The sequence below is a fragment of the Peromyscus californicus genome, unplaced genomic scaffold (genome assembly GCF_007827085.1).
Source record: "Peromyscus californicus insignis strain IS unplaced genomic scaffold, ASM782708v3 Scaffold_9__1_contigs__length_137607984, whole genome shotgun sequence".
Classification (NCBI taxonomy): Eukaryota; Metazoa; Chordata; class Mammalia; order Rodentia; family Cricetidae; genus Peromyscus; species Peromyscus californicus.
The window spans coordinates 74,982,626-74,991,619 of record NW_026294617.1 but is presented as its reverse complement, the minus strand read 5'-3'; the positions used below and the strand labels follow the sequence as shown (position 1 = coordinate 74,991,619).

Sequence of the window (8,994 nt, the reverse complement as noted above, 5' to 3'; positions counted from 1 at the left end):
AGTTCTTAAGAAAGGCACCTTAGACCAAGGGTGTTGTGCTCCGGAGCTGGCCAGCTCAGCCCTGCCCTGGGTCCAGCACCTCAATTTGTAAAGAAGGAATTCCGAGGCTATCTAAAAGGAAGTCAAATTGTTTTCGGAAAACAATAGCCAAGTAACTACAAGTCATTAGCTTCCTCTCAGGGGCCTGAAATCAAGCTTGTCTGGATAGCTGAAAGGGCTGTTAGCACTGTTTACTTAAAGACCTCTGGACAGGACCCATAAATTAATTCTTGTGCCTGGCTTTCTGGAAGAGGGGGAGGTGAGTCATGGAAGTGGGAGAATGCCTGAGACTGGAGTGATTCCTGTTTCTTTATTCGCAGCTGAGTCCCTGAGGCTGGACCTGTCTCTGCTGGTCCTCTACGTGGAAGGGATGTGATACATTCAGATGGATGTGAGCGTGTACCCTGCAGGCAGCTGCATTCTCAGTGGCTCTGGATGCATTTCTTGTCAAAGCAAAAAAAGCAAAAAAAAAAAAAAAAAAAAAAAAAAAAGGCAAAAATGCTGGTTTCCTGCCTCCTCCTGAAGGCTCCTGGGAAACCAAATACTTCTCGGACAAATGCACAAATGCCCTGGAAATCCCTCTCTGAGCAGAAATCTTCTGGATGAGAAGAGTGGGGCTTACAAACCACATCTTCTCAGAGTGATCTCTCAGAACCACAATTGCTGGGACACCGGGAGCAAAGAAAATGCACAGACGAGCTGGGCAGCCCAGGGCCCTGAAGCCCTGACAGGCTGAACAATTTGTCTAGGAACAGACGTCAGCTCTCTCAAGGAGTCTAGGAAAACCTGGGGACTTCCCTGAGGACTGAACGGGGCTGGTAATTGGTAATAGATCCGCCTACATCTGTTAGTGGACTTAGCTGAAAGTCCCCGAGTTAACCTACTAACACTAGAGAAAAGAGGTTATTTCTTGATCTCTCTCAGTCTTGAACATCTTAACTCTATGCACGAGAGAGCTGTCGTTTCTAAAAGAACCAGGAAAGAGCGGCTGTAACACTTGTCTGCTGTCTGCTCTCGCTGGAAAAATCGGGAGACCCTTAGCTGTGGTCAAGTGTTGGCTGCAGCAGTGTGAGGACCTGAGCTCAGATCCCTACAATCCAGGCATGGTGGCACGTCCCTGGGATTCCTGTGCTGGGGAGACAGACAAGCTTACCTCTGGGGCATTCTGGCTAGCCAGCATAGCCTAGTCAAAGAGCTCCAAGTGTCAGGGAGAGACCCAGCCTTAAAACACAAGATGGGCACACCTAAGAAATGGCATCTGGCCTCCATGTGCACAGGCACAGGAAATCACAAGAAGCTTAAGATTTGGTGTGGAGGCCAGAGGAACTTCATGTTACATATGTGGACCCCTAAAACATCTTTGGTAGGCATCACGGAGTATAGAATCCTATCCAAATCACAAACGCTCCTGACCCAGAAAGGGTCAAAGCTCACTGCTCCAAGTCTAACTGATCAAAGTTATTTCCCACAGACCTCCGGTTAGTGAAATGGCAGAACCAATCTAGCAGAGGCCAGCATGTTCTGCCTCTTCCTTGACCTAGAGACCTCGTAGCAAACAGGTTGAAGTCTGTCCCCTAATATGAGGTGAGTCTTTCAGTTCAGTCTCCATCTGTCAGACATGGGGAGACCATCTCAGATCATGTGTTAACTTTCCTAGACTCATACAACTCAAGAAGACCAGCACCCAGCTCTTTTCACACCTTTCTAGATGATTCTGAAGCTGTCTCAAATGCTAGGGAGCAAGCTTCAGGATCAGAGGCCCTGGCATGACCTCCATAGTCTATAAGGCGTTGGGTCAATGAATCCACATCTGCTGTGCTTGCCCAGCTCCGAGGACTGACCTAATGGGGTGGCAAAAGAATGAGGCAAGGACAGACACACGGACACAGAAAAGCTGAGGTCGGGTGGTCCAGGCTCTCTGATAGAGAGCCCTGCTAGCTTAGTGTGTTTATTATTTACAGTTGAACAGGAGGCAGGGCCACCATATACAGCTGAACAGCAGATGGAGTTTATGGAACAGAGCTGATCAAGGAGTCTGCTGTAGCTGATCTCAGCAGGGGCTGTCTGTAGAGGAGCAGTCTTCAGGCCGTTACCATCTCCAGGGAGAAAGCTTCGGCGGGCGGACATTTTCTGCACATTATTATCAACATCTGCACATGGGCCAGAGGAAAGTTTTGTCCTCCCTCGGAGCCTCACTCGCAGAAGGCTTTGCCACCTTTACGGGTCTGACGCATTGGGTTCCTTGACAAGGTCATGCTCATGTCAACAGTGCACATTCGCTCAGGACTTCACTCGCTCCTACAAACCCCTAAAACAAAAACTCCTTTCCTTAAGCTTACTCCCAACAACGCACAGGAAAAGGAAAGCAAGGAGCAGTGGTAAGGAAGGTGCAAAGCAACCAGTGAGAGCCACCAGGTACCAAGATCCCGCAGTCCCGAAGACCCTTTGACGATGTGACGGATTAACAGACGAAGTACAAACCGGAGGGCTTACCCCTAGACTGCTACCGATGCAATCTACTACCAAACACTAGAGTTTGGGGGCTTTGTTTTGTTTTTAAGTAGCTAATGAATAAAGTTTGGACCAGGTAGGTCTCCCAACCAAAAATGGCCACATCCTGAAAGCTCCAGTGTAAATTGGTGGTGTGAAATTCAGAGGCCTTTTCTTCCCTGCAGAAATAATGTCAGGAAAGATAACTAGCTTCCCAGGCTAGCCCCTGAGAACTCACTGAAAGGATAACTTTATTTAACAGTAGGATAGCGTTATTCAAGAGTAGGGCTAGCCGCTAGCACGCACCAGATTGGAGAGCAGCACTACCATGTTGAGTGACAGCTCTAGGAATACATGTTTCTCTTGAGTTTCAGACGCAAGAGCCTTCAGCCCACACCTGCAGTGAGGATGCCCTCTTCTTGACTCCCTCCCTCTCTAGAAAAGGGAAATACGTTTATTATCCACCTGAATTTCTTAATGCCAGGACTGGACCTCTCAGCAACATAACACAGTCCCCGAGCACAGTCACAGCAGAGCTGCTGTCATTGACTTTTAGCTCATAGAGCATTTTCCCAATTCTAAAAATCACAGTGGGAGGCTATGAGACCGGCTCAGTGGGCAAAGCGTTCGATGTGCAAGCACAGGACCTGATTCTGGATCCCCAGCAGCCACGTTAGGAAAGGGAGGAAGGAAGGTGGGAGGGAGGGACAGGAGGAGGGAGGGAGGGAGGGACAGCTAAACAAGTTGTAACCCCAGTGCTTGGGAGGTGTACAGAAGAGGATCCTGGGTCTCCCTGGGCAGACAGTCTAGCCCAGATGGTGAGCTCCAGGTTCAGTGAGAGACCATGTCTCATAATATAAGGTGGATAATGATAGAGGAAGGCATCCATCATGGACCACTGGCATCCACAGTTGTACCTGCACATATATACTTACATGTGCAAGCATGCATATGTCTGTGCATGCACACACACATACACTAATAATGTACTATTGTTTAAAAAATTAGGTAATACAGAAAAATCCAAATAACCACCCATCATCACTGTTAAAAAAGTTGCTAGATAACTTTCCGCTATATGTTTATGCTTATAACCTTGTTGTTACATATTTAAAAATGTATTATGAATACTTTTTGTACTCTGACATTGTTTTTGGTTAGCAAGTCTCAAGGACATTTTTTTTATGTCAACAGTGACATCCCTTTTGCCTAACGATTATCATGGGTGTACCCAGAGGAGATAGCATTCAAAGATAGCTTTTTCTATCTACAAGGATCTTACCATTGCAGTAGACTCTTGAAAGCCAGCATCCAAAGATGAATGCAGGAGAAACATTACATCACCCTTTGCCAGACCCTTAGATGACATAGTTTTATGTCTGCAGATTTATCAAAATTCATTCAGTGGCCTTTTTTGTTATTTCAGTTTTTAGTTAGCAAATTAAACGTTTTTGGAGAAAGTAGCGACCTCTGATTTTCTACTACAGAACAATTTCTCTCTCTCTCTGGCCCAAGTAAGTTACTCCATAGGCTCTGAGCCCTCCTTTCAAAGCCTTGCCAACAGCTTGTGGGAAAAAACAGAGATTTTGAACAAAACCATTCAAAACAAAACAAAAATATCAGCTTCCCCCATTCAACGAACCCCTTCCCCATCACACATACAAGACGCAAAAGGAAGTAGGCTGGGTGAGAGGTGAACTTCTGGGAGAGATAAGAGTGGCCTTGGCAGACCCTGGGAAAGCACTTCATGAGTCTGGGGGGTGGGAGTGCCTGTGGGTGAGCAGAGGTGGAAGTTTAAATCCTGAAGAGCTAACGGTTTGCAAAGCCCACCATTGCCACTGAGCCTGCTGCCCAGAATGGCTATCACTGTGCCACAGGCCTCCAGTCCTGCTCAGGTTTCTGTGAACTCCCACAATACCCTGGGGCTCAAGCACCAGCTCTTCACATGATGGCAAGGCCATGTGTGAGAGACCATGGTTGGTGGGGAAGTGGGAGGCCAGAAGAAAATGCATGAATGAGGAACTCTGGAGACCAAGACTTGGGGTCTAATTGACACATAGTCAAGCAACCTTCATAGTCACTCCTTGGCCTCTAGTTTCCATCTTGGTAAAAGGGGGATGGGGTTCCATTTCACTGACTGCTCATTGCAGTCCTAACAGCCATGTGTCTGCGATTGTAAGTTATTAGGCATCTGGATGCCAAGCCAAATCTTGGGGAAAAGTGCAGATTCATCTTAGATACCCAACTGCATTTGCTCTTGATATGGGGGAGCACAAAGGACATTTTCAGGCTACTTTTAGTCTGGATTGTGCACAGAATTAAGTCCATCAGGATACACAGAGGGGGAAGGACACAAATGAGCCAAGATTTCCGCCATGTTTCAATCAGATGTCAGCCAAGAAAACGCGGGTGGAGTCAACCAGCCACTCTGAGCATCTCCCTGGGGTGTATACAAGGTGTATTCAAGCCCAATAGCTTTCATTAAGTTACCCAATCTGGTCTTGAACTTATTTTGTAGGCCAGGCAGGAAACCTTGTCTGAGGGCAAACAGCTGATCCGTTGTTTGCTTGTTTGGGTACCGAGGGTTGAACCCAGGGACTTACATGTGCTGGGCAAGTGTTCTACCTCCAAGCACTGAACTCCACCAAGCGCCAAACCCTTTAAAAAAAAAAAACTCTTTACTTTGAGACAGGATTTCATTAAGTCACCCAATCTTGCCTTAAACTTATTTTGTAGCCCAGGTAGGCCTCAAACTTGTGATCCTCTTGACTCCAAGTAGCCAGAATTACAGGCTTGGGCCACCAGGCCCAACCTAATTTGTTGGTCTGTTGCCTTCTCTATTGATTGTTTAGCCAGCCCTTCATTTTAAATGCCCACTGATTTTGGTATTGTTCTGTGAAGCAGATATACTACCAGCGCAGACATGGCATCTGAACTAGAAGCCCCACACCTAACGTTCTGCTTAGATTTCTCGCAAGACAAAAGGTGATATCACCAGTAAGCATCCCATAAAACTAGCTAGATAACTAGTTAGAGTAAGAAAATCTGGCTTAGTTTAAATCACCAAGATGTCTACAAGAACACTGTCATGTCTTTTGTCTGGATGGTGGGGACTGAACAGTTCATGCTGCTGGGGACAGTAAAGACATCAGTGCAGAGCTGTGAGCTCAGGGGAACGTAGACCGGAAATCAAGAGCCACGTGCCTGCATCTGTTCACCCAGTCTATACACAAGGGGCTGTGGGGACTCTCATACACCTCCAGATCCAGCTTATTGACTGTGGATTACAATTGGTCTAACCATGGTGGTTGATGCACAGATGAACCCAATCATCAGGTGAAGACCACAGATGTTAATGGCAAACAAATAATGATCGTAATAATAATGGCTATGTGCTGGGCAATAGCCAAAGTTCTTGACACACACTAGTCTATTTAACCCTTTCAAAACCTTGTTAGATATTCACAGCCCTATTTTACATTGCAGGAAACTAGAAATAGAAACCTTGTCCAAGGGTATACAACTGGTCAATGGTATAGCTGGGATTTGAATCCAGGCAGTCTGGTTTCAACGTGTGTGCACTTAACCTCAAAACAAATAGCATGGCAGTTTGAAAATTACTGTAGTAAGGCAAGATCAGAATCTGTAGGAACTGAGAAGAAACAAACCAAGAAGCCCCAGGACAGACTCCGCAGAGAAGATGACATTTGTGGTGTGCCTTGAAGAATGAGTAGAAGCTGCTTGGGCAGAAACGCGGATAACAGCTAAGCTCTGTGGGACAGTGTGAGCAAAATCCTGAAGACTGGAGAGTGTTTCCACACAGATGGACCTACAGGTATGTGGAAGCATGACTCACAAAGAAACAGGAAGGGAATTGGGAGCAGATTGTTAAGAGCTCTGTGAGTCACAAACTCCCTTGTAGGCATCAGGGAGCCAAAGGAGAGGTTGAGACAGGCCATCCCTGCAACCTCTAGGGATCCCAGGACGAGCTCTCAATTGGCCTATCCTGGATCACACCCAGCACACCACCACCTCAGCATCACTGCTAGAGCTCGGGGACTGCTTGGCTCCATTTCTCCCTACTTGGACAGCCTGGATCTTGTGTTCCGTGTGGAAGGCAGATAAAGTTTGGCAAGCTGTCTCTAAAGTGTGAAAATAGTTGTTTGGTCTTTCAAGAAGGTTAGACCGATGTCCTCTTCAGTGGGAACACTCGTCAAGATCGGAGAGGGAATGTTGGTGGACTTCGTGTCCCAGACTTCTCAGTGATCCCTGCTACTCTTGCCAGCTGTGTGAAAGAGACTGGGCTGAGAGGTCTGACGTGGATGATATCCATGCAGCCTCCTGAAAGACTTCCTTCGAAACCTCAAAGAACCCCTTCTGACCTTTTGGCTAAGCAAAGTCTTCATGGCGGCAGCAGAAATAACAGATGAAGACAGCAGTATAGGCTGTCAGTCAACTGCCCTGACCCAACAGGGACGCACTAGCCTTCCTCGTGATTCACTTGCAGACAGTGACTCAGAGTCCAAATGCGAAGATGAATATTGCCAGTCCAGCTCAAGTCTTTGGCCCTGCAACAGTTGCCCACGCTGTGCCTAACCCAGACCCAGTGACGATGTTCCGGGACATCAAGTGTCAGCTCAAGGTGGTGGAGAACCTGCTCTTCCTGCCCCTGGAATCCTGGAATCAGTTCACCATGGTGGGACAAGAGAATATGTACACCCAGAGTGGCAACAGAAACTCAACATGGTGGATACCAGACTAAAGTGGTATCACTGGGGCCTGGGGCTCCTCCTGAATCCCAACTTGTCAAGCTCCTTGTTGCAAAGATTATACAATCTCTCCAAGTGCCCTCCCAGATTTGGGAACAAAAGTAAGTCTGCCACCAACGTGGGTCAACAAGACAAATTTTTCCCCTGCTTGATACCTCAAGTGAAGCCGTTTCTGCCTAGTGTCCCCAGCATTTACTGACTGCAGGAAACACACCTGTTTGCTCTGGGACACAAAGTCCGCCAACATGTCCTCTCCAAGCTTGACAAGTGTTCCCACCAGGGAAGAGGACATCAGTCTGACCTTCTTGAAAGACCAAACGACAATCTTGACATTTTAGAGATGGCTTGCCAAACTTTATCTGCCTTCCGCATAGGACACAAGATTCAGGTTTAATAGCTGTCTTTGGAACAAAGTCGTACAGGCATATGTCTCTGTTGTTCTGAGGTATGCCTGAATCGTCTGTCTCAGTTTTGGGCTCCAGTGGCCTGCTATTTAGAGTGGAGTCCCTGTTTACAGGTCGTAAAGGACCTGATTTCCTTCAACTCCTGGTCCAGGACACCGGTGTCTCAATGGTGAACAGGGCTTCAATGGGCCTGCCATCGCGGGAACAGTCACTGTAGTTTTTGTGACTGTGGATTCATTGACCTGCTCTACCACAGAGTCAATCAAACAGGGTTTTTGTTTGTTTGTTTGTTTGTTTTTTGCAGGCCCAGAAGGGCCCTCAGTGAACTGTCAGCTGTTGGAGTACCTCTTTTCTCATGTCTTCATTTTGAAATTCTTCACCAAAGAAGCATCCTAGTCCAGTGATTCATCCGTCTTGTCAAAGCTGGTGTCTGATGAAAATGAGACCCGATTCATCAATGGTTGACAGTCTATTGTTCCCAGGATTGCCAATGGATGCTTGGCCCCAGCTGAGAAAATCCAGAGCTAAATTTTGTTCCCGGCTTCTCTGAAAGCCACCAGATGTGCCGCACACGCGTGTATCTCGAGTCAGCTGAATCTCTTGTTCCAGCCTTGCCCGCTCAGCCTCGGCTTGCTGTCTCCCTCTGAGCTCGGCATCCACTTGATTGCATGCATGCTTCAGCTTAACACCCGGAGCGCTCCACCCAGTCTCTGGTTCCATCAACTGATTTTTGAAGTTCTTCAGCTCCTGGTTGGTTCTTTACTGCTTCCTCTGGAGATCCTCAAAGTCCTTCACCACCTAGATTGAATTCAGTGCTTCCGTTTCCTCCACTGATAATCTCCAACCAGCTCACAAGCTGCTCCGGAGTCCACAAAGTCACCATCGTGATATACATTTTTCCGAGGCTCCTGCTCCCGAGCCCACACAGCCCAACTCGTCCCACAGAGCTCCGTCTCCCACAGCTGCACACCATGATGGCTGCTCGCTGCCAGTTGCCTGCCTCACTAATGGCAAAGTCAAAAGTTTGTTTTTCTTACAGTCTCTGGAAAGATGTTCTGGTTGGTTTTTGTTAATTGGTTGGTTGGTTGGTTGGTTGGTTTTATCAACTTGACACAACCTATCAATTAAGGAATTGTCTCCATAAGATTGGCCTGTAGACAAGCCTTTGGGAGCATTTTCTTGATTAATGATTGATAATGGGAGGGCCCAGCCCATTGTGGATGGTGCCACCCCTGGGCAGGTGGTCCTGGCTTGTGTAAGAAAGCAGGATGAGCAAGCCATGGGAGCAAGCC

General features: G+C 47.3%; 1 pseudogene; it reads right to left on the bottom strand.

Moving 5' to 3' along the window:
• Positions 1–6,742: 6,742 nt before the first annotated feature.
• Positions 6,743–8,558, bottom strand: LOC128106643 (rac GTPase-activating protein 1-like; annotated as a pseudogene).
• Positions 8,559–8,994: the final 436 nt, after the last annotated feature.